Genomic DNA, 26985 nt, shown 5'->3' with positions numbered 1-26985 from the left:
ACTCTTTCTCTTTAAAGTGTGGCATGGAGCGACATCCTGATGGAAGATAAGTTCTTTGTCTTTCTGGATCTGTGGGACCACTCTTTTATCCAATACTTTCAAGTCTTAGTCACTTGTCATCTTACTGTGAACAGGCACAAGTGATGCTGGATCGTAGTGTGTAAAACAACCCCAGAACATCTTTTTAGCTGGGTGTTTAGAGTTTGTTGAAGGTGGGCGGGAGAAGTCTTCTAAGCGGCTGATTTGCGAACATAGAGTACTCGCTTTCCTTGTACAATGAAATGGCCTTCATCTGAAAATATGACCTTCCACTTCTCAAGAGTCCAGTCCAATCTTTGTACACATTTGTCTACTCGAGCCTCTTTTTCTGCATAGCCTTTGTCAACAGTTATTCCTTTTTAAGTCTGAGGGCAGTCCTCCCTGCTTCCAACAATCATCGACGGACTGTTATATCAAGAACATTAATCTCACTACCTGCCAATTCTCGATTTAAGTTTACAGCAGACAATCTTGGATTCATTGTCTCGGTCTTAGGAGAAAAGGTACCTGTCTTCCTAAACCTCTTTAAAATCGCATTAACAATATACAAACCAATACCACTCATTAACAAATTGTCTTTGAGTCATGAATGTGTGCTGAGAAAGAGTATGTATATCTTTGAACGCTTTCTTGGAGATGTGTCCATTTTATAGCTACACAAAATGAATAAAACACTATGAATGTCAACTTGTTTATACTATTAAAAACGCACACTATTAACAAACATCGTGGAGACAGTTAAAACAAGCAACACTCAACGAAAATAGTGAACTAAAGCCGAAACCCAAAACCAAAATTATTGTGGTCTAAAACAAAAACGAAACCCAAACCTAAAACCTGACGAAATTTCAGCTTGTTCGGATTAATGTGTTGGCCAGTGTATGTCCACAGGTTCTATATGATATCTTCTGGGAAAAAAAATGATGTAGAGTTCGTCTTACCTCAACAATTTTATATTTCTTCGATTGTTTAATCTTTTATTCATTGCAAAATATCCAAATACCGTACATATTCAGCATCGGACATAAAATATCTGATACTGTCTTCACATGTCGATTTGGTATTGTTGAACTTATTCTATTTTAATTATGTTACATAGAAGCACATTCAATTATCTGTCACTCCAGTATTATATGCAGTTATCGCGGTGTAATATTAAACTAAAAAGATAAATTAAATTATATTTCACCAATCCCACGGGGAGAGTGAACATTATATTTCACTTTTTTTTTATTCGGTCGATTACTGCGAGATATATCATGTTGTACATACATTTTACAACTGGAATACTCCTTAAGCGAATACTAAATGAAGCAACATTTTATTCGGCATAGTCACGAAATTTAGAAAATAAACGAGCACATCAATTATTTTCTTACAAATTCTAATAATCATTAAAATAGAAAAATGTTTTTAAAGAATATATTTGTAGGAGCATATAAAGTAACAGAAATTCGTTATTTGGAATTCAGCATAAAATTTGTGCATTTTACGTGAGCAAAATTTGGGCATCAAAATCGTAAATGTAAAAGAAATAATTTCTCACTGGGTTTGGCAATTTGGATTTTAATGAATCTCATTTCCATTTCAATTGGATAAATTATTGTATTGACAAAAAACGAATAGTCAAAATAAGTTGTACTATATTTTCAATAGTATATAATCTACGAAAAATATAAACATATATATGGAAGATCTGTTAACACGCACGATATTCAGATTATCTGTAATCATTCTTTAAGGTTTTTTAAAATAAGAAAGTTTCTTTAAAACCATCCCAACACACCACTGTTCTGTACAACGCAGTCGACATTACACGTTGATAATCTTACAAAACACCACAAATGATTACACGTGAAAATATAAAAGAGAATTAATTTTTTTTCTAAAAGCTGAACAACGTAAATGTAAAGAAATATTTATGATGACTCGAATGTGCATAATATACAACACACACACACACACACACACACACACACACACACACACACACACACACACACACACACACACACACACACACACACACACACACACACACACACACACACACACACTAGTATCAGTTTCGAAATAAATCTCAGATAGGACGCTTTTCTTGGCAACTTGAATTAACCTAAAAGTACCCGCCAATTGTTAATACAATATTTGATTTTCAAAACATGTGGTAACGTGTGACACAACACCTTTCACTTCAGGTCAATACGTTTGCAATCCTGTCAGCCTTTCAGACACCTCCCACAATTTCCAGTACGATTTGCATCTCTGGTCACTCGGAACACACCACTACGATGACAATCAGCAAAATATTTTCACGAGACGTTTTTCAAGCTCTCATCTATGGCCAAATAAAGGGATGTTTGAGCTCCTTCTTTACAGCTCTTGAGAAAGAAATATAAACATGTCTTGAATACATATCGCGTTTCAAATTTTAACAGTCCTCTTGCACTGCGACTCCAGTGCCTTCCAATCTTCGGCTTCATTCAACAGTAAACATCACAATAGCCAGTTTAGTGCTGCAGTATACAGAGAAAGGGTGAGGAATATATTTATCGAAGGACAGGTTGTCTAAATCCACTCTCCCCAAAAGGTGAACACTTGATGATACTATTACAATCCGGGATGGAGCACTTTTCTTTAGCATGTCGAGAAGGAGGTTAGTTAGCAGGAAGGGACTGTGTATCAAATTGCTCTTCCAGGCCTTCTTCTGTCAAATGTAAACCTGGTTTACTGTTCACGCCAGCGTTGTTGATGAGGACATCGAGTCGTTCTTCAATCTGCTTGAAGTCTTCAACGAATGCACGCACTAATTTCAGAGAACTCAAGTCCAACTGTTTGAAAACCAAGTTGTCTTTACCAGTCGATCGAACGATGTCTAGGGCAGCTTCCTTTGCACGTTAAACACTCCTGCAAGCCATGATCACTCGCGCATTCCTTTGTACAAGCTCTCTCGCTGTCTCTTTACCGATACCGGAATTTGTGCCTGTGGTTATTACAGTTTTCCCCGTCATGTATTGAGTACTTTTGCATTTTCCTGTAGTCAACTTTAGCTAGACTTTTATAATGATAATAGCACACCCCGCAATAGATAACAGGCTCCCAATCAGAATTTGTGCAATTGATGCCATGATTCCTGTTTCTTCTACTGCTTTTGTTCCTGAAACGAGAACAGTTTTTTCATTTCAACTTGCATTAAGTGTACTCAATTGTTATATGGTATAGCACAAAAATAGTACTGAACTTTGACACCTCCTTAAGCATACTCGCTATGAAACTGCATGCCCGTTAACAGAAGAGCACGTGTAGGCTACGCGATTATATTTAGCTGTAGCAATGGTGTTGACGTTGAAATAAAAGTCGTTTATTGCTGAGCATTGTTTTCTTTCATACGGAGTTGGTAGAGCAAATGGGCTAAGTCTACGAGTTTGTGAGCAGTTTGTTCGTCGTTTCCATAAGAGTGCCCCAAGCAATTGTGTCATCATTGTGTTAAGCGAGAGGTTCCGGCGTACCGGGAATTTTCTGCCGCAGTGCAACGTGCACTCAGGAAGACCACGAGCTGTTAACTCAAATGAGAATCACGAGGGTGTGCGGGAGCAAGTGTTACAGTCTCCGAAACGCAGTCAACGCCGAACAGTGGTAAAACGTGGGGTACAGAGGTGGTCACTACAGAGGTTCCTTAAGGAGCTGGATGCCTTTTCGTACGTCATTCAGGGGTCAGTGTTTAAAAGCAACGGAATACGCTGCGCTGTGGGAATACTGTGCACGCGTGCTGGTCAATGTCTATGAAGATCCGTCCTTCCTCCAAAACGTCTTGTTCTCGGACGAAGCGCATTTTATCCAAGCGATCAGGTCAACAGGCGAACCTACAGGTTTCTAGGTTTCTCAAGACCTGAATTTGTCCCAGAGAAACCTCTTCACAGCGAGAAGATCTCCACATGGTGTACGTTCACCCAGGATTTGCATTGGATGTGTCATGTAAAAAATTTCCATTTCATGCACAGGTATTCCAACAGGATGAAGCAACCTGTCACACAACAAATCGGTGTTGTTATTCAGGACATTGTTTGCATCATACTGCATAAGTTTGTTTTTTGTTTTAAATTCTTGTTTGTTTTTAATTGCAGCAGAATTACTGTGAAGTATGCTTGAAAGAAGGAGTTAGCTAGTACCATCATTTCTTCTTAACTTGATTGCTTACTACGTCTTATATTATACTCAAGTTTAAATAAGAGTAAAAGAATTACTAAATGTAGTCTGGAAGAAAATAAGGATTGGGAATGAAGATTATATAATAGAGTAAATGGATTATGTAGCACGTACTTACCTCACTCTCTTAATCCTCAAGATATGTACGAACAAATCAGAGAAAAATCACGAGCTGATGAAAATATCCAGTGACATGCACTGCATGGTCACAATACGATAATATAAATGTACAAGGCGCTGTAATTTATGTAGCGTAATGCATTTTAATGAATATTTCATGTGAAGTCAGTTTATATGATAAAATGAATTAAAAAGACATGATGAACGAGAAAAAACGAATAGCACTTCCCTATCGTGCGGCCAATAAATTAGTTATACATCCTTGAAGGAAATTCAAACCAGTATCGATTGTGATACATTTCGCGGCTGTTCGTATCATGTTGTTTTCTACAGAGATAGTTCCATAGATACCATTACGTGTAATAGTTTAGTACGACGTGAATATAAACTATTACATACCCACACGCAGTAAAATATACTGTATTATGATATTGGTTCTAATATAATTAAATATTGATATTGGTTCGAGGATACGTATTGGTTGGTCGGCGAATTTAGTGATCCTGTAAAGTTGGTAATTTTGGTCTGTTTTTATTGTGTTTTCCCTTAGAAAATTAGTATTTTGTAGTATACGAGTGTTGATTTTAGTATTTCATAGTGTATTTAGTATATTTTATCATCTATTTCTATTAAGATATTTTAATATTTAGTATACGTTTAAAATGGTGCTAAAATGGGCAACAAAGATAATGCTAAAAAAGTACCGCAGATGCGAACAAGAAGGTTAGCCCTTCCCACGAGGTTATTGTGCACATGGAGGAGGTTAACGAAAATGAATTAACAGCCAAAATAACGAAGTTGAAGCAGATCATCAGAGGGACAGCGTGGGAATTGCAAAACTTTGAGAGACGTTTAAATGAGCATAGGACGAAAAAGAAAAAATTAACAGGAAAATAAGAAATAACACAATAAGGAAAATGAGATAGTGACGGTGTTAGTAAAAAGAAAGAAGTTATTTGGTATGATGACTCTATAATAAAACATGTTATACAGGAGAGAGTTATAACACGGAGTTTTCCTGGAGCGAAAATTAAAAAAATAAAGGAAGCAAAATTCAAAAACAGAAAGGAAGAGTAAACGAAATCGTAGTTGTAGTGCGTACGAACGATTTAACTGGCGATAAGTTCAGCATGCGAGAGGGCATGAAAGGGTTGCTGGAAGAGGCGAGAGTGAAGAGTGAGAAAGCGAAAATCGTTAGTATTTTACCTCGCTATGATAAAAATGAATTAAAAAGAAGGGCTATGATGGCAAACGATTCAATGCGTAGGCCATGTAGAAGGATGGATGCGAGTTTTTGGATGTGTGGAGTGAGTTTGAGGGAAGGTTGGATTTGTATAAGAGGGATGGCCTTCACCTGACTGCGTTTGGTATCAGAAGCCTGGGAAAACTAATAACTGGTATGAGACCTAACACAGAGAGTCAGGGAAACTAAATTATGAAGGGAGGAACGGGGTGAATGTGAGTGTAAGATCGATAATAGTACATAACTGTGTTAATGACGAGAATCGTCTTTGTTATGGAAATGTTCACGATTTCAGGTTTGTGTTCGTCCGGTTCTTACCCATCGTATGTGTGCAAAGATTAATTAATTAATTTCCATTTGATGATACAACGTACGGTCCCTTTTGCGGGAATGTACGGCACCATCTAAGTACCCCCCCCCCCCCCAAATTTTATCCGAGCTCCGGAACCGGCATAGCTGACTAATCAGCCCTATGGCTAGGTCAGTATTTCTGACTGTAATCCGTGTGTGTGTGTGTGTCCACGACCGGTTTGCCTGCTTGCGGGATGAAAAACCCCAGATAAACTGCGGGCAGAAACCATGCTGTCCACGCCCAAGACCGGCTAACTTGGTTATGGATGAAGAAGAGCCTTGAGTTCCTCACGTCGTCGACGGGAATCGAACCCAGGACACTCCTTCCCCAGGCATATGGTTGCGAAGCGCACAGCCACCAGGCTAACCTCGCGGACTGCGCGAAGATGTCTGCATGTGTAAGGCATTAGAGAAGAATAGAGATCTGCAAGTTGTCCAACTGTGTCAGGCAGACTGCAAACAAGAGTATACAAAAGCACATGCAGTTAGATTATTATGTCATCATCATCATCATCATACGTATCAAGGATTTAGGCCTAGCATGGCCTGTTCCGGCCTTAGAAGTCATCGTTTAAGAGGCCGTCCTGGTTTTCTTTTTCCTAATGGCTTGTACTTTAAGGCGTGTTTTGGTGATCTTTCTGTTTTCATTCTTTGAACGTGTTCCATCCATTTACGTTTGTTTTTTAATTTTTTCTATTACTGGCTCCTAGTTTAATTCTTTCATAATTTCTTCGTTTCTTTTGTGATCAAATAGGGTATACTTTGCAGTTTTTCTCATAAACTTCATTTCTGCTGTTGTTAATCATTGTTTGTCTTTTTGTTTTATTGTCCAGATTTCGCTTCCATACGTTAAGACTGGTAGGGCTAATGTATTGTATACTTTTAGCCTGGTTTGTTTTTGAACTAGGTTTGGTTTAAATATAGAGTTAATTACGCCTGTTATTTTTAAATATTTTGCAATTTTTACGTTTATATCTTTTTCATTTTCATATGTGATCATACATCCTAGGTAGTTAAATGAATTCACCTGTTCTAAGATTTTGTTATCTATTACTATTTTAGTTCTTGCTGGATCTTGTCCTTTAAAGGCCATAATTTTTGATTTTTCCGTTGATATTATCAAACAATAATCTTTGGATATCTCACTTAAATTTAAAATAGCTTTCTGTAAGTTATCTTCAGAATTTGTAATTATTATTTGGTCGTCTGCAAAGAGGAGAGTGTTTAAGTTCACAGTAGGTGAAAGCTTAATACCTTGATGGAAATTTTTATTCCATTTTATTATTATTTCATTAAAGTAGATATTAAAAAGAGTTGCTGAGAGGGGACATCCCTGTCGGACCCCTTGGTTTATCTCTCTTGTATATGATAGGTCGTGATTTAATCTTATTTTTATTTGATTATTTTCATATATACTTGTGATAGCTTTTAGGATATTGTTTGGTATTTGTCTTTCGTTTAATATGTTATATAATATGTTTCTTTTAACTTTGTCAAATGCTTTTTCAAAGTCAATAAATGGAATATGTATTTCTAAATTATATTCTCTTCTTTTCTCTATTAGTGTACAGATTATTATGTCCGTACCCTAATTCTAGTAGTATCAGAAACAAAGGGATAGAGTTTGTTGCTTAGTCATTATGTTGCGACCTCAGATTGTAGGAATTAATGAGACCTGGCTATCAGAATCAGACCTATTAACTGGTATCGGTGTCATGGGTACAGTATTTTTAGGAAGGATTGAGTGGATAGGAGAGGAGGGGACGTGCTGCTAATGATTTTGAATGACTTCAATCCAGTTAGAGGTAAGACCTATGAATGTAGTAATACTACTAACAATATTTCAGGTGGCAGTGAGTTTTGAAGCCATTTGGTGTGAGGTGGAATCTAACAATACAAATTACATAGTGGGGTGTTGTTACAGATCTGGTGGATCGGTTGCTGGTGATGAAGAAATGAATCGCCAAATAGAGCCCGAAAAGAGTAATCATAATTGGAGAATTTAATTATCCAAATATTGATTGGGTACCAGTAAAATCTCATGAGAGGAATGAAAATGAATTTATTGAGCTGTTGCAGGACAACTTCCTCACGCAGCATGTGACAGAAGGAACTCGAGGTCAAAGAGTGTCAGATTTGATTATAGTGTTAGAGGGCGTTTCAGTTAAAAACGTAACTATTCTGCCTCCAATTGGTGACAGTGATCACGTGGTACTCACTTGGGAAGTGACTAAGTTTATGGATATTTCATTCAGAAAAAGTTACATTCTGAACTTCAAAGCAGGAAATTATGACCAACTGAGGAGTATATTGAGTTCAGATGAATGGAATCGGTTGCTGGATGGAAAGAATATCGACAGTGCATGGGAAGCATATAAACAATATTTAAATGATGCGATATCAGAATGTGTCCAGAGAGTTCGAAGAATAAATAGAGTAATAGACAAATGGATGTGTAATCTTATTAAACAAGAGATTTGTAAGAAAACGAGGATGTGGAAAGAATACTGTGTGCATGAGGATGATGTCTGTTATGAAAATTATAAGCAGAACGCTAGAATAGTCACAAGTGTTGTAAGGAATGCAAAGTCTGAGCATGAAAGGAAACTGGCTCTGCGTGCTGAAGACAACCCATAAGAATTCATCGATATGCCGCAAGTAAAGTAATGAATGAATATGAAAGAAAAACCGTTCTAAATCCAGATGGCGTGAGGGTCACAGATGCAGAAGAGGTTGTTCGTTCATTGAGTGCTCATTTTTTTAAAAGCTATCAACCTGGTGAACGCAACATTGAGCTCACTGTTCCCTCTTTACTAGACGAAGAAACGCAGGTATGTGAGGCCAAGGTATTAGAGCTGTTGCACAAACTGAATAAGAATTCATCAGTAGGGATTGATGAGATATCAGCACGTGTGCTAAAAGAGTGTTCCGCTGAACTGGCCATTCCTTTGAACAGGATTTTTAATATGAGTCTCAGAACAGGGAAGATTCCGCAGGAATGGAAACAATGTCTGGTAATTCCATTGCACAAGGGTGGTGCAAAGACCGATGTATCCAATTATCGACCAATTAGTATATCAGGAGCGGTGGTGAAGATTTTGAAAAAATTGGTTAGGGCCCGCATTCAGAAATGGATTGATACTGAATATCTACTGTGCAATGAATAACATGGGTTTACTAAGGGAAGGTCATATTTTAGCAAATTGCTCATATTCTATAATAATGTTACGATTGAACTAGACAAGGGGAATGGATACACCACGATACTTTTGGATTTTGCTAAGAATTTTGACAGAATACAGCATGGTAGAGTGTTGCATAAATTGAAAAACATGGGTTTGGATTATAAAATATTAGCATGGTTAAGAGGATGGCTAACTGAGAGCAATGAAAAAGTAGTACACAGGGAATGTAAGTCTGCAAGATTTCTCTGATTTCAGAGAACTCAAGTCCAACTGTTTGATGACCACGTTGTCTTTACCAGTCGATCGTACGATGTCTAGGGCAGCTTCTTTTGCACGTTCAACACTCCTGCAAGCCATGATCACTCGGGCATTCTTTCGTTCAAGCTCTCTCGCTGTTTCTTTCCCGATACCGGAGTTTGCCCCTGTGATGATCACCGTTTTTCCTGTCATATCTCGTGTACTCTTACATATTCCTGAAGTCCTCTTTAGGTAGATTTTTAAAAAGACAAGAACAAAGCCTATTACGAACAACACAATAAAGCTGGGCGTTGAAATCATGACTTCTTTATCTGGCTTTATTCCTGAAAGATATAGCGTTTTTTATTTTAACTTCACATTTAACTTTTTTATATACTCACTCTAATTTTTCCATCACGGAATTTTATTAAAAACCAATTGATAATTAATTATTCGCATGCAGGAAGAAGATCCTACTTCTGGCACTGTAATTTTTTTATCGTTTACATATTTTCTTATACACATTGTTCACACTCATTAATATCGTGATACCATAATTTAATTTTTAAAATAATCCGGTGGAATTTATAAAATTAGTAAGGTATTTAACGATCTATTTTATCCAAAACGCTCATGATAGCAGGATTATTTTAATTAGTATATTATTATAACTTTAATTTGGTAATATCACAGTTTATGTTTATGTTAATAAAATGGCATTTCTTCTAGCTATTAAATTTGTTATGAGTATTTCTAACTTGAGGACGAGTTAAACCAGTTTGATAAAAATAAATGTCTGAATGCGTGCTCGTCTTGTTATTAATATCTATAACCTTTTAATATTTATGAAAAATATATTTAATTTGAATACTTTGTATGCAACTACAAACAAATTATTCTGGAAGACCATCAGCCGCCTTCGAGGGAGGAAATCGTGCACGGCAAGGGCAATTAAGGTCTCTGATGGTACACCTTTAACAACCGAAAGGATATCCTCCATAGATGGAGGAAATACTTTGAGAGCCTTTTTAACCCATATTGCCAGCAGTTGTGGACATCCAAGAGGTGCAGATCGGGGCGATGACTGGTTCTCAGAGCAGAAGGGATGCATTTAGCAATAAAATCGCTAAAATCGCCGAAATGCTAAAAGCCATAAATTGAGACGGGGTACTCTGGTTGACTCGAGTGTGCCAGGCTTCTTGAATATCTGGGCGAGCACCAAAGATATGCTGACAGGCATAATAATACCAGTCTTCAAGAAAGGAGACCTGAAACATTGCAGCAACTATCGTGATATCTCTCTGCTCAGCCCGCCTGGGAAAGTGTATGCTAGGTGCTTGGAAAGACGGTGCAGGAGCAGTTGAGTCAAAGTTCCAGGAAGAGCAATGTAGCTTTCGTCCTGGTAGAAGCACAACTGACCAAATCTTCACTTTAAGACAAGTCTTTGAGAAATCATAGGAATATGCCAAGAAAATCTACACATGTTTTGTGGACTTGGAGAAGGCATATGACCGGGTTCCTAGGGATAAGCTTTGGGATGTAATACAGGACCATGGAGAGGATGGCCAACTATTAGCTGCCATCAAGTCCCTGTATGAATGCCTGGAGTTTTGTGTCTAGGTAAACAGCACAAAGTCTGAACCTTTCACAATCTCCATTGGCCTCCGCAAAGGGTGTGTTCTGTCACCCCTTCTTTTCATAATATTTATGGACTGGATTGATAGGCACAGCCGAGGCAGTGAGTGTGTCAGAATTGGAAGATGTAACAATGGACGTCTGTTTTTTGCAGATGACCTAGTTCTGCTTAGCTCTGCCACAGATGACCTCCATGGATAGGCTTGTAGCTATTTGTGCAGAAGCGGCGATGAAGATCAATGTGGTCCCAAGACAACCATCCCAGTGTACTCGACATGTGAGTGGAGTCCAACTGAGGCAGGTTAAGAAATTTAAATACCTTGGGTCTATATTCACGAGTGACGGAAAGCGGTACTTACAGCTAGATACTCGAATTGGATCAGCAAGGCAATATTACGGGAGCTGAGCCTTTCGGTATTGAAGCGGCAGTTAAGCCAGTAGGCAAAGCTGGCTGTCTTAATACAGTCTATGTCCCCATCCTCACCTATGGTCATGAGAGCTGGATAATGACCGAAAGAATGCGGACACAAATCCAAGCGGCTGAAATGAGATTCCTTCGAAGGGTTGGGGGCTGAGAAGGTTCGACAGGGTCAGAAGCTCTGCAGTTCTCCGTGTTGAGAGATCACAGTTACATTGGTACGGACACCTAGTCAGAATGCATGCCACAAGAGAGAGACTCACCGGCAGGGCCTCTTTGCAAAGCCAGTGGGTGGGAGGCCACGTGGAAGGCCAAGGACCCGCTGGATAGATTATATCCAAAACCTTGGGTGGACACGTTTGGGAGTCCCACCAGAACACCTGAGCTTGGTGACGGAGGATCGTGACCGTTGGAAGTTCCTCTTACAGCTGTTGCCCCCACAACCCAATTAAGAAAGGTGGGCCTTGAAGATAGATGGATGAATGAATGAATATTAACTTTGAATTGTACGGAATCTACCTATCTGTAATACTACAGATAGGTAGAAGAAAGAAGCAAAGAATATAATTTTTCTTCTCTTCTGGCTCCTTCCATCCACCCAATAATAACGAGATAAATATAACGATGGTTGATGTCAGGAAGGTCATCCTGTCGTAAAACTCCACTGCCAGCTGTAGCTATGATTCTAATGGGTCGAAAAGAAAGGGAAACAAAGGCTAGGGCGTACCCCTTTGGCGATGCGCAGCGACATGGCCCTACTGCTGCGAGAAGTGGACAAGGGCTACCGCATCAAGGGCGGATGCTGATAAAGAAGCGAGCCCAGCAGGTGGAGAGAATGTCGAGTGGGGGACATTGAATGTTGGAAGCATGACTGGAAGCGGAAGAGAGGTGGCAGACATGATGAAGAAGAGAAGGTTGGACATTTTATGCGTGCAGGAGACACGGTAGAAGGGGGAAAAGGTGAAGGAACTGGAGACGGGTAAAAATGTTTCTACTCTGAAGCGAATAAAGAGGGAAGAAATGGTGTCGGAATTGCGGTGTGTGGCAGAATGAAGGGCGAAGTACTGGAAGTAGGTAGGAGGAACGACAGGATTATGCAAATGAAACTGGGGCTTGGGGCAAGAGGTCGTCTTATTTGTATGCGCCTCACAGTTGGCTGTAAAGCAGAGGAGAAAGATGAATTCTGGAACATGCTAGATGAAGAAATGAGGGAACTGGAAGGAAACGAGATAGTGATTTTTAGAGGAGACTTGAACAGATATATAGGGAGACATAATAGGGACTGCGAAAGGGTGCATGGAGACCATCGAGTGGGAATGATGAACCAAGAAGGAGAGAGGATTGTTTGACTTAGCGGTAGTGTTTGATCTGGCAATTGTCAACTCCTCTTTCTGTAAGAGGGAAGAGCATTTGATAACGTTTAGAAGTGGCAACAACAGTTCACAGATTGACTACATTTTGACTAGAAGAAAACATCTTAAGGAAATCCCAAATTGTAAGGTAATCCCAGAAGATCAAGTGGCGCAGCAATACCGGCTGTTGTGCGCAGACTTTAAAATAAAGTCAAAGATAAGAACCTTTGGAAGCCATGGGATGATGACAATTAAGTGGTTTCGCATAAAAGAAGAGAGAGCGGAAGCATTTTAGGGAGAGGGGGGTTACACAGAATTTCGGATGGACTAGAAAGTGTACAAGATTGGTGGGGACATAATTTAAAAACAATTCTGAGCTGTGCAATCAAAGTGTTTGGTGAGACATCTGGAAAGATTAGAGAGCAGAAACAGGGTTGGTGGTGGAATAATAATGTACAAGAAGCAGCGACAGCTAAGAGGAAGGCAAAGCAGAAGTGGGATGAGTTAAGAGTGGACACAGGACAGAGAGGCATACAGAGAGAGAAAGCAAGAAGCCAAACGAGTTGTGGCTAGACGAAGGCCATGACATATCAAGATCTGTATGATCAATTAGATACAAAGCAAGGACAGAAAAATATTACCGACTAGCAAAATGTAGAAATAAGGCATCAAACGACATCTTACATATGGGGCAAATCAAAGACTCTGGAGGAAGAGTATTATGGAGAGATGTGGATATCAGAAAGAGATGGAGATTACATTTTGAAGGATTTTTGAATGAGGAAAATGCTAGGGCTCACAAAGAAGCCTTCTGAGGCGATGGTGCAGAACATCAGTAGAGTGGAAGTGAGGGAGGCCATGAAGAGGATGAAAAATGGAAATTCGGTGGGCCCTGACCCGATCCCAGTGGAGGAATGGAAGGCATTGTGGGAAGAGAGAATTTACCTGTTGTGGGACCTGTTCATGAAAGTTTGCCAACAGGAAAATATATCCGAGGAATGGAGTGAAAGTATTCTTGTACCCATATACAAGGATAAAGGGGTGCACAAGACTGTAAGAATTACATCATCTTTATCTCTTTGTAATTCTTACAGTCTTGTGCACCCCTTTATCCTTGTAGATGGGTACAAGAATACTTTCACTCCATTCCTCGGATATATTTTCCTGTTGGCAAACTTTCATGAACAGGTCCCACAGCACGTAAATTCTCTCTTCCCAGGTCGAACAGTGAAAGAAGATGGAGGGACGGGGAAGGAAGTGAGATGCAGGATACAAGCGGGTTGGAGGAACTGGAGAGAGATGACTGGAGTGGTATGCGATAGGTGGGTGCCGATCAATGCTATGGAAACTGTGGCCCTGAGGAAAAATAATGAAAATTATAGAAAGGGTTCTTGATGAAAGATTGAGGAAAGAGGTTGAGATTGCAAAGGAGCAATTTGGCTTCATGCCTGGTCGATCGACGATAGTGCTATATTTGGGTAACGGCATATGATGGAAAAGTTACATCTGGTGTTCATTGATCTAATCTGGAGAAAGCGTACGATAGAGTGCCAAGACATGATGTCTGGAAGTGTCGGAGAGAGAAGACAGTACCGGAAAAATATGTCACGTTGGTGCAGAAGATATACAGAAATGTGAAGACAAGAGTTCGGACATGCCTGGGGCAGACAGAAAGTTTTCAAGATACAGTTGGCTTGCATCAAGGGTCAGCATTAAGTGCGTTCCTGTTTAATATTGGGATTGAGGTGGTGATGTAGGAGGTGAGAGAAGACGCGCCTTGGACTATGTTGTATGCAGATGACATCTTGCTGTGTGTAGATTCAAGAGAAGAAGTGGCAGTTAAACTGGAGAGATGGAGAAAAGTACTGGTAGACAGAGGTAGAGAGCAGAAGTAGAACAGAGTATATATGTTGCAAAGTAGATGGCGGCCAGGAGACGGATCTAGAAGGAAATATCATAAACCAGAAGAATAGGGACTTCAGATACGTAGGTCGAACAGTGAAAGAAGATGGAGGGATGGGGAAGGAAGTGAGATGCAGGACACAAGCGGGTTGGAGGAACTGGAGAGAGATGACTGGAGTGGTATGCGATAGGTGGGAGCCGATCAATGCTATGGAAACTGTGGCCCTGAGGAAAAATAACATCAGCAGGATGGAGGTAGCGGAGATGAGAATGCTTAGGTGGATGTGCGGTGTGACCAGAAAGGATCGTCTCAGAAATGACTATGTGAGGGGAACGGTGAAAGTTACGAACTTAGGAGCGAAGATACAGAAGGCAAGGTTGGGATAGTTTGGACATGTGATGAGGAGGGAGGACGAATATGTGGGAAGAAAGGTGATGGAGATGGATATGCAAGGGAGGAGGAAGCGCGGGCAGCCAAAGAAGAGATGGAGGTAGCTGGTGGAAGATGACGTGAGGATGAAGTACTTGGATGTGGTTACAGTCCAAGGCAGGAGGGTGTGGAGGAGACTCACCAAAAACAGCGACTCCACTTAAGTGGAACAAAGCTGCAGAAGAAGATGAAGATACCGATTACAATAAGAATGACAAGAATACTTTGCTGAGTTGAGATAAAATGAGATCTAAGTGTGATTTAACCAGCTCATATGCGCGCATGTTTCTTTGAAATTTCCGCATGCAAAAATAACTAATAATTTCTGAAGAATGACATTATTCTTACATTGATATACTAAGTTCTTATTCAGATTACACCTTTCCAAAGCGCTGAAAATGATGAGCCAAGATAAAAATATCCTCATGTTTTTATTAAAATGTTATTAATACATTTAGCTTTACTATATATTACTACATTATTCATTTAGTTGCTGCAAGACCACGTCCTCAAGCAGCAAGTGACAGAAGGAGCTCGAAATCAAATAGTGTTAGATATGATAATAGTGACAGAGAGGGTTTCAGTCTGATTGGTGATAGTGATCATGTGGTACTCACGTGGGAAATGATTACGTTTATGTGAATGTTGTTCCATTCAGGAAGGGTTACACGCTGAACTACAAAGCAGGAAATTATCACCAACTGAGGAGTATACTGAGTTCAGTGGAATGGGTTCGGTTGATCGATGGGAAGAATATCGACAATGCATGGGAAGGACAATACTTAAATGACGCGATATCAGAATGTGTCCAGAGAGTTCGAAGAATAAATAGCGTAGGAGTCAAATGGAAGTGTAATCTTATTAAGCAAGAGCCTCGTAAGAAACGAACCTTCGTTTGGATTGATGTGGTAGGAATATTGTCTGCGTATGGATGATGTCCGTTATGAAAATTATAAGCAGCAGGATCAATCCTGCTCCGTGGATTGCTCTAACATCCTGCTGTTAGATACAAGTGTGTCGTAATGGATTAAGGAAGACGAGATTTGATGTATGATAAAAATCATCCCTTTTTTGTTACACTGTAGAGGATAGTTCAGCATTTCAGCTGATTCGTTGCAGGCTCTTGAGTAAAAATGGCAATCAATGTGGAGCATTTCATTTTGTTGCCATTCTGATAGTCGTTTGTATCCGTTGAATCTGCTCTGATTTGTGTTTATTTCATTCTCCACGTCCTTGATGTGTTCCGATTGGGGTATCTTCCCAGATCTGCCAATCTGTCACACGTAAGGTAGACCAGAACCACAACTGATCTTGTAGATGCCTGTTTTTTTTTTTTTTAAGTGACGGAAGTGGTGGTTTAAGGGGTTTGATGATTAAAGATTCTGTTGCTTGGGTAGGAAGCCACTTTGAAGTTATTTTATCTCAGCTGATGTAGACGAGCCGGTTAGTTGGAATCACTGGGGTTCGAATTCCGTCTACGATGTGGGGAACCTTTATGAAATCTTATCAATCAAAGAGTGAGTTAGCTGGTCTCACGGATGAAGAATGATTTTTTTCCCTCCCGGAAAGCATCTAAAGAATTATTAACACATAATTGAAATCTCTTTCTTGACTCTGGATACCCTGAAGAGAGACTTTGTAGCTCATTTTCGACAAGAAAGAAATTAAGACGTTCCAACCAAAAGTCTTAACTTCGAATCTCATCGAAGACTCATAGAACAGTTACCACTGCTTTTCAACTGAAGATGAGTTACGGTGGCAGAGGGGTTTTTCCTCACCGAAACTCGAGTGTTTCATCCGATGAAACTGACAAACCGGAAAACACACGCGATTAAAACGCACAATATGATTAGCCTCAAAGCCTTAGTTACTTCGGCGTTGTAACATTTACTTGTCTAAATCTGTATCAACACTCGCGAAACTAAATCCTTTTTACAAGTACTAATATAAACCGCTTAACAAAGTAAGAAAACAAATTGATTTTCACGAATATTTTTAAGTGATTCAGAAGGCACTGATAAAATATAAATTCCGGATTAGATTGGTGATTGTATACTCGGATTAAAATTCCGATTATCCAATAGAACGAGCTAGCCAAGGGCACGCGCAAGGGCTATGTCAACCAGAACGGATTACTATTTGGATATTAACAGTAAGACAGAAGCTTGCTTGTGTTATTGTCTCCAAGATGTTGCTGCTGCTGCCACTGACGAAAACATATCCAACCAGCTGCTTTAAGAGGACTCGTTTCAAGTGAACTCTGTGCAAGGAAGCCAGTGGTTTTTGTTCCAATAACCGCAACCCAACTGTAGAGTTAATCGAAACTAGTTCCACGAACACGTGACCTGCAGCTCTCACAAATGGGATATAGTATTGTTCTGTCATGAGTTCCGTTCCAGGCTGATAAATGGATTCCAGACGTTGTTCAATCTGATGAGAACGAGGAATGCTTTACCATTCCTCCACCTCCATTAAAGAGAAATGACACTTACAGTGGGGGCCGCTTCTGGTGTGAGACAAAATAATGTTCTACTGCAGTGAAGATAAAAATGATTGATTATCATGTCATATATTATTTCATTATGTTTTTATCGTCAGCTATTAAATATCACTCTCTTTAAATTATTAAAATTAAAACAAGTTCTGAATTTATAACCACCAAACCCACCCGATATATCTTCTTATTAAACCACTCAATCTGTTCCTATCAAACTACTGAAAAGTACTTTATCCTGGATGCAAGTGTATCTATAGATTATTACAGAATGTAACGGCCTTGCGCAGATTTCGTAAATGCATCAATAAGGAAACGCACGTACACTTAAGAACCGGTAAGATAATATGATCTACCCGTCTTAAGTGTGCGCGTTTATTTCAAACAAGTTAAATCACTGAAAAATTGTAAGCAATGGCGGTTTCGTGTGCTGATTTACGCATTCGTCAGGTTTTTTCAAACAGCTGTCATGAAGACGTCGGTCGATCCTATTTCTTATTAGAATTTTATTGAAACATAAATACAAAGCTTAAAATGTAAATCAATTTCTTATTTTTTATATACAACGTTGAAAAATATACTTGTAATAATTATAAAATATGTCACGTTCTGTAACATATTTTTAAAGATAATAAATAATTGTTTGGGAGAAAACTAGTTTTTAAAATTTTAAAGTTTAATAAATATAAAAAAGATTGCCTTCGAAATTACCCTTTAAGAATAAAGGGATATAAATATAAAGCACATGCAGGTAGAAGAAAAAAACAGAAATTGCGCATGTCTCATTATGTGAAAACGAAACAATTTTGAAGACATTCGCTAAACAGAACACTTGGAGAGTGTTCTGTTTAGCCAATATTAAATACAAATTTCAACGGGATCCCTATTATAATGGAACAACATTATTCTACTCGTGCTAATTAGAAAATGAACTAATTATTTTCTTCTATAAAAGTTGATTGATATTTTAGATGACTAGAAAAATTCTAAAAATGTTCTTGTCAGTTAATATCAGTAATGAAAAATGGAATTGTATCGAAAATAAGAAAGTTACACTTTCGTGAAGAGCAGTGATTCCCAACCCCTTTCCCAATTGTGTACCCCTTTTAAATCTATTTTTATCAATTGTATCCCCTATTTTTAATATGAAATCTCTTCTATATTGTTCTCGGTACCACTGCGTAACCAAAATAACTGTTTTTAAATACTGAGACTTTTGCTCAGTGCCTGTCTTAATGTAAAAAAATAGTGGACTTGTTTTTCCGCCATTACTGATTATTTTTCGTGTACCCCTGAACATCCCAGCACGTACCCCCCTGGGGGGGGGAACGTGAACCACAGGTTGGGAACCGATGGTGCTAAGGCAAGAAAGAGATTTCAGTTATTTTTTAATAATTGTTTGGATGTTTTCCATCTTATTGTGCTTATACCAACAGTTGATGAAAACTGTATTCACAATGAACAACTTGCGTTGTAATATCTGAAGTTGGGCATTTTGATATCCATGAATCCATTTCTCATTCGTCTAAGATGGGTTGAATCCTTCATTAGGAGCTTTAGGCTGTTTAATGCAGTCGGTTTGCCATTCCTCTGCTGAATCCCTCTAGGGATATCTTAAGTCTGTAGAACTGTGTGTTAGCGGGTCCGCTTTGACTTGAGGGATAAAAAATCCGACCTTCCGTCAGGGAAAAAAATCTCTCTTCATCCGTGAAATCGGCTCACTCACTATTTCATTGATTGGGGGGGGGGGGGGGTGGGGGGGGGGGGGGGTGGGGGGGGGGGGGGGTGGGGGGGGGGGGGGGTGGGGGGGGGGGGGGGTGGGGGGGGGGGGGGGTGGGGGGGGGGGGGGGTGGGGGGGGGGGGGGGTGGGGGGGGGGGGGGGTGGGGGGGGGGGGGGGTGGGGGGGGGGGGGGGTGGGGGGGGGGGGGGGTGGGGGGGGGGGGGGGTGGGGGGGGGGGGGGGTGGGGGGGGGGGGGGGTGGGGGGGGGGGGGGGTGGGGGGGGGGGGGGGTGGGGGGGGGGGGGGGTGGGGGGGGGGGGGGGTGGGGGGGGGGGGGGGTGGGGGGGGGGGGGGGTGGGGGGGGGGGGGGGTGGGGGGGGGGGGGGGTGGGGGGGGGGGGGGGTGGGGGGGGGGGGGGGTGGGGGGGGGGGGGGGTGGGGGGGGGGGGGGGTGGGGGGGGGGGGGGGTGGGGGGGGGGGGGGGTGGGGGGGGGGGGGGGTGGGGGGGGGGGGGGGTGGACACTAAAATAAGAAAAATCGATTAGAAACACGTGACATCACCAGATTCAAAAGATACCTTATACAACAACATGAAACTCACACTGGAGGAAATATATAAGAAAGCTGCAAAGGAAAGTCAGAATTCGTTCAAAATCCTTGAATAATGCAAAACTTAATGCTAGAAATACACAGAAAGGACACTCTATGGAAATAATTAAGTGATATCCAAATAACACAGCTTTAAAACCGAATATAAGATAACAAGGAGTCCCCTCACAACGCAAATAAGAAACGCAAAAAGAAACTACTACAGAGACAAATTAACTTCTGCAAAAAACAACGTGAAACAAACCGGACAGCTGATCACTGAGAGGCTGGATTGTGCTCCCAATTCCACCGCCTGTGAAACCATAAAACAAAGCTCCATGAAAGACGCAAAACCTACCCAACAACTAGAAAATGACTTTAACCAATACTTTGTAGACTCCCTCCAATCACAAAACGTGATCCTCCACTCGGACTACAAGCAAAACAGACATTATGTTCCCAACCATAAAAGAAGTAGAACTTCTCTCTGCAATACATCAAATTAAACCAAACAAAAGCTCGGAAATCTATGTTATAAGACCCAAGAAGCCAAATAACATGTTGGATGATCTCTTAAAACGATCATTGTATATATGAAAAGATTTTGAGATAAAAAAAAATTATGTTAATAATTAATTATACAAAAAAATTCTGTATAATCTTAATTGTTAATATTAAAATAACATGTTGTAAATACAAAATATAGAGACAAAAAAGTATTATTAAAAATTTTAATTGCAATCCAATGTAGAAAATGAACCACATATGTAGCACTTAATGCTACATTTTGTTAAAATTATAAGTTGGAATGTCACTCAAGACGATTTTTGTTTATGTGTAAATATTTTAGAAATCAATAAAAATATTATGCTTTTAAAAATTACTATTATTATGATTATTTAACCAAGAAAACGACCCATTTTTGAAGCGGATGATTACGGGAGATGAAAAATGATCTTCTTTGGGATTGCACCCAAAGAAGATCATGCTCTCTGTGTGGTGGGATTATAAAGGTGTTGTCCACTACGAGGTGTTACCGTCAGGCAGAACGATTGATTCAACTGTGTATTGCTCACAGTTAACGCGACTGGCCCGTGCAACTAGCACAAAAAGTCCTGAATTGGCAAATCGAAAAGGAGTTGTCTTTCACCACGACAACGATAGACCCGACACATCGTTAACAACCCGGAGTAAATTTTTACGTCTTGGCTGAGATGTTTTGCCGCTTCCTCCGTATTCACCGGGCCTGGCACCTTCCGATTGCCACGTATTCCACTTATCAGAGAATTGCAGAATTTTCTGAACGGGAAAACCTTCGCTAATGAAGAGGGTTGTCAAAAGACACCTGGGTCAGTTTTTCGCCACTAAACCTCAGGATTTTATGAACGCGGCATAATGAAGTTCGTGGACAGATGGCAAGAGGTCATTGATAAAGAGGGTCAATATATAACTGACTAGTTGGTATATATATTAAATAAAATTTGTTTCATTCCACTCTTAAAATCCAAACGAACTTATTTGCCAACCCATATATATAGAAAGTATTTTACCTTGGGTATAATAAATGTTAAAGATACCAAGCTATTTTAAACCTGGTTTTACTCCATTTCCCAAGTAAGCAAACAGACATACAAGTCAAGTTTGCGCCTGCAAGTGTTGCAAGTCTAGCTGACCCTGCACGTAGTGCAAGACCAAGGCAACTCATGTTAAAAGTAGAATAAGCTCTGATCACTAATCTTAATATTTACCCATAATGCAAAGCACATCTCCTGGAGGAGATGTATGATGCTTTGTATTAAAGGCAAGGGGCCACTACCCAGACCGGTTTCGACCTTTATTGAGGTCTCATCAGTGGGAACCAGGCTAGAAATACCAAGATTTTAGTAATGCAACACTTGCAGGCGCAAACTTGACTTGTTTGTCTGTTTGCTTACTTGGGAAATGGAGTGAAACCAAGTTTAAAATAGCTTGGTATCTTTAACATTTATTATACCCAAGGTAAAATGCTTTCTACATTTATATCTCCTCCTGAGATTTTTATTTAATAAGGTTAAACCACCTTATGGTAACTTGTTCTGGTAAAATACGTATAAGCTCTGTATTACTAAAATTTTCGACCTCAATAAAGGTCGAAACCGGTCTGGGTAGTGGCCCCTTGCCTTTAATACAAAGCATCATACATCTCCTCCAGGAGATGTGCTTTGCATTAAGGGTAAATATTAAGATTAGTGATCAGAGCTTATTCTACTTTTACCATGAGTTGCCTTTGTCTTGCACTACGTGCAGGGTCAGCTAGACTCGCAACACTTGCAGGTGCAAACTTGACTACTTGTTTGTCTGTTTGCTTACTTGGGAAATGGAGTAAAACCAGGTTAAAATAGCTTGGTATATATATATATATATATATATATATATATATATATATATTTATATATATGTGTGTGTAGTGAATTGTGTGTTGTATTACTCTATTATAACAGTGTATACAATGTATAAATATTTAGCTAGTTAAAAATGTCGATAGAAAAATTAATATACTCTGCAATTTTTACAAACTCTTTGTACTGTACAGAAAACATAATGATATGTTTCATTGTACATATCTAAATACTCAATATGATAATAAACTTTGTCATTATAAAAAATATTATTATTATTATTATTATTATTATTATTATTATTATTATTATTATTATTATTATTATTATTATTACATGTATTAATTCTACTCACTGTAGCAGAAATGTACTCAGCAATGAAACTTGTATATGAAGGTGATAAAAAAAACGTGTCACTGCTCTGGAAGACAATAAGATTATTATTGTTATTAAAAATTATTATCATTATTATTATTTTATCTACATCAATTACATCTATTGTAAAAAAAAGGTTGTATTACAGTGTTCATTTTATTTTTATGCTTTTTATGTACATTTAATTTCTTTGAATGAGAATAAATATTATTTTAAAAATATTATTTACGTCACATTATTTACTTTTCATTTTATAAGGAATATTTGTAGTGCACAGAAAATGTGATAGTCATACTTCTGTGGTATGTTTGTAAATATTCTGTATTTTTGATAAGAATAATGAACTTTGGGCTGTCAAAAAATAGTGTTTGTGAGTTACTCAGTTTAATTATTGTTACTTACAATTTAGTGATGGATCATCATATTCCAAGCTATCGTGGGTGTGTTTTTCAATATAGTCAATAAGTGACTGAAATAGTCATATACACTGCTTAGAAAAAAGTTAATGGACACCTCCATGGAAAAGGTGCATCGCGCCATGTTATAAGTCACGTGTTTTTATTTATCAATTGGAGGTATATGATGATCCCAAGTCCGGGTGAAATGACTGCCAGAAGGGAACTGGCAGGGTTTGAAAGAGGCATCGTGATAGGATGTCATGTTGAAGGCCGGTCTGTTTGCAAAAAATGTTGATAAACTGGGCCATCTCAGGTCAACTATCAGTGATACCATACTAAAATGGAAGCGTAAAGAGTCACCTTCAAGTGCCATCCGCATTGGATGACCTGCTATACTCACCGAATGTGACTTAAGGTGCTACGAAGAATAATATGTAACAACCGCCAATCTTCTGCCGACACGCTGAATGCGGAGTTCTGGGCATTACCTGGAATATGAATGTGCACAGAAGGAAAGTATGCAACATGGGTTTCCATGGTAGGACCGCAATATTCAAGTCTCACATTATCCGAGCCAACATGCAGTGTTGTCTTCAATGATGCAAAGAGCATGTACACTGGGATATTATGGGATATTATGGAGTGGCGAATCATGCTATACTCTCTACCGAGCAGATGGACGGGTGTGAGTGTGGCGGATGCCCGGTGAACATCTCTTACCAGGTGCTTGACCCCAACTATGAAATTCGGTGATGGCGGTGTTATGGTATGGTCCTGTTTTTCCTCGATTGGCCTTGGACCTCTGTTTGTGGTGCCACGAACATTGAAAGGTATCTGAACGTTCTGGACAATGCTTCTTACTTTGTGACATCTCTATAGAACTGGCTATTGACTCTTTCGGCAAGACGATGCACCGTGCTGCTGTAAATGCCTTGTTTGTGGACGTTAACGTCAGCAAACTTGACTGATCTTCGCAGAGCCCTGATCTCAACTCTATTGAACATCTGTAAGATGAACTGAAGTGTCGGGTAAGATCACGAGACATCTGCCTCGCAACGATCCAGGACCTCATTACAGGCCTATAGGAAGAATGGTTCAAAATTCCCAATGATCGTCCCCTTGTGGAAAAGTATTCCTATAGTCATCGCAGTGAAAGGAGATCCTACATCTTATTAAATGCGTACCATGGCTGTTTGTTCACACTATGGCGTCTGTTGACTTCTTTGCAAGCAGTGTATATCTGAATTAATGAATCACTGGAACACTGCAACAGACGGATATACAATACCTGATCAATGTCATCCTCAGATAAGCGTAATACAAGCTTCGAGGATGCATACAGTTGCATCATACCTCATCCATATTATTAAACGAAAAATATTTCGCTTATTTTAAATACAGCATTACAAGAATGTTTCAGAAAAATGTATTATATTGTTCACGTAAAAAAAATACATAAAATTATTTATTTTTGCTGAACATTTGTTGTGAACAGAAAATGTAATAGTAATATTTAAATTCAATATTTGTAAATACTCTCCATATACTTTCTACCAATAATTGTCAGGACACTTTAGCAGTTTACAATTGATACCAGCAGGCGAACCCTAATATCGGGTATATTCACCTTTGGCTCTGATCCGTTCCTGCTCCCTTTGAGGGTGGCTTTCCACCAATGTGTGTGGTAGACATCAGTTGGAATCTGTCTCCATTGCTCCATCAAAGCAGCACTGCGTTCAACGACAGGTCGAGGATGTGCTACTCTGGACCTGGATCGCCGCTCCAATTCGTCCCATAGGAGGTTCCATAACATCTGCAGTTTTGTGACATGAGGCATTATCGTTTTGATAGTAAGCAGCGCCTGATTATCCAGAATATCAAGGTTCCAATTGCCCTGATGGAACCACGGACAATGACCAGTGGTCCCACTCCAAATCAGCTGAATGCACCCACACCTTTATTTCTTGTACAGGGTACAACACACTGTGGTAACAAGTGTTCACTCGGCTGCCTCCACACCCACATCTCACCAGCAGACTGGAAACAGGTGAACCTTGATTCATCGCTCCAGAGTACCGTTTTCCACGGTCAATTCTCCAGTTCACATGCTCTTTGCACCAGGCCAGACAAGCCGCTTTATTCGTTGTTGTGATGTTTGGCTTGTCTGCCCTTCTGTGGAAATGCAGTAAATGGAGTTTTTGTACAGTACTAGTGTTCACCGTGGTGTTACTGGCGCTGTGGAAATCATCGCGGATGGTCTGTGCCGATTGTAGTCGGTTTTTGCTTGCCACCCGTTTTAACATTCCTGTCCATTTGTTGATCACATCGCCAACCATTGATTTTGGATGCTCCATTTGAGTAGCAATGACACGTATAGACATGCCACCAATGTGACAACCCACAATGACACCTCTCTCGAAGTCACTGTTTTCACATCGTCTTGCCATACCACCTATTCAACTGTTACGATGAAATACTGCTTCCTACTGTCTGCGCACCGGTTTTAATGTTATTAACAAACCTGGAATGTTCCATAACTTCAGACAACAGGGGTGTCCGGACAATTATCGCTAGATTTTACTATCAATAATAATATTTGCAGAAATATGAATTAAAAAGACATAAGGGTAACTTATAGCATTGAGTAGGTTTCAACGAAAGACTTTGATCGGAAAGATTTGGGAGGTATCCCAATTTAGAAAGCAAAAAACCTTAGTGGGGACTTTTCGCTGAAGGTGAATCAACCGGTGTGATATAATGGCTGATATGTTTCCTCCTGAAACTCTTGTTTTCCATCCCACATTCAGATAAACTGTCCAGATGAATAAAAACAAGTTACACACACAAACCAAAACTAACTACCTTATCCAATACTACGTTTACTAAAGCATTGGCTTTAGTAATGAGGGCAGGTGGCCTGTAGGTATAACGGATTATTTTTATTAATACTTACAGAAATAAAGAAACAGAAGCTAACTTACACAAGTTAGATGATTTTTAAAAAGAATTATCAGCGTAGGAATTACAAATTGGGTAATTAGTGGCTTTTTTTCCCAAAGATCTTTAATCATATTATGGATCATTAAATAAACAATAAATAAATAAATTATTTATTTATTTACGTTTCCGAAAAGGAAAACCCTGCTATGTCCGTATGATACCAACTAATTAAATTGTTATTTCACTGAGTTATTAGCAATTGACAATTGACATTTATGTCTTTAGGGGTGAAGCAAGATGCTTTTCATATTCCCCGCTATCTGTTGTGGTTACAGTGAAGGTAAAATTTATGAGCAGATTGCTCGCCCTGAATGGGCATGGAGATTATGTATCGCTATAGGAGGCTAATATAGTTTTTGGTCTTCTATATTTAAATATGTCCGTTGCCTCGTATGCTGCAGCTTGCTGAACCAAATCGTTGGGATGTGTGGACGTCTTGAGGAAAAACTTGGATGCTAAGGATTGTAGAAAAGAGAAAATATAGGGAATATTTGTGTCTCTGTGGAGTTGATTGTTTCTAACATACCACGGGGCGTTCAGAATCATTCTCAAGCAATTGTTCTGCACTCGCTGTATTTTGATAATGTTAGTATTAGAGGTGTGGCTCCAGTCTGGAGAGGCATAGGTGATTATGTGACGAATTGTCATCTGGTATAGCAGCAATTTGATTCTGTTGCTGAGCTTGCTATTTCTATTAATTAGCGGATAGATCTGAGCTATGGCTTTAGATGCCTTTGCGCACGCAGATTTGATGTGTTGGTTGAAAGATAGTTTTTGTCCAGAATTACACCCAGGTATTTTGTTTCTGTCTGAGAGGGAATTTTAGTATTGAATAGTAACATATCTCCAGCAGGAGACATTATCCTTTTTGAGAAAAGAACGGCTGAGCTTTTCTTGGGGTTGACTTTCAATCTCC

The 26985-nt window shown here is 39.5% G+C and overlaps 1 pseudogene; it reads right to left on the bottom strand.

The window, feature by feature from the left end:
• Window positions 1-2470: 2470 nt before the first annotated feature.
• LOC150092942 (retinol dehydrogenase 13-like) lies at window positions 2471-24114 on the bottom strand (annotated as a pseudogene).
• Window positions 24115-26985: the final 2871 nt, after the last annotated feature.

Source organism: Typopeltis vanoorti, chromosome 24, assembly GCF_054136105.1.
Source record: "Typopeltis vanoorti isolate ZY-2024b chromosome 24, IOZ_Tvanoo_1.0, whole genome shotgun sequence".
Classification (NCBI taxonomy): Eukaryota; Metazoa; Arthropoda; class Arachnida; order Uropygi; family Thelyphonidae; genus Typopeltis; species Typopeltis vanoorti.
Note: the sequence above shows the minus strand (reverse complement) of the source record. Positions and strands in the feature narration are given on the sequence as shown.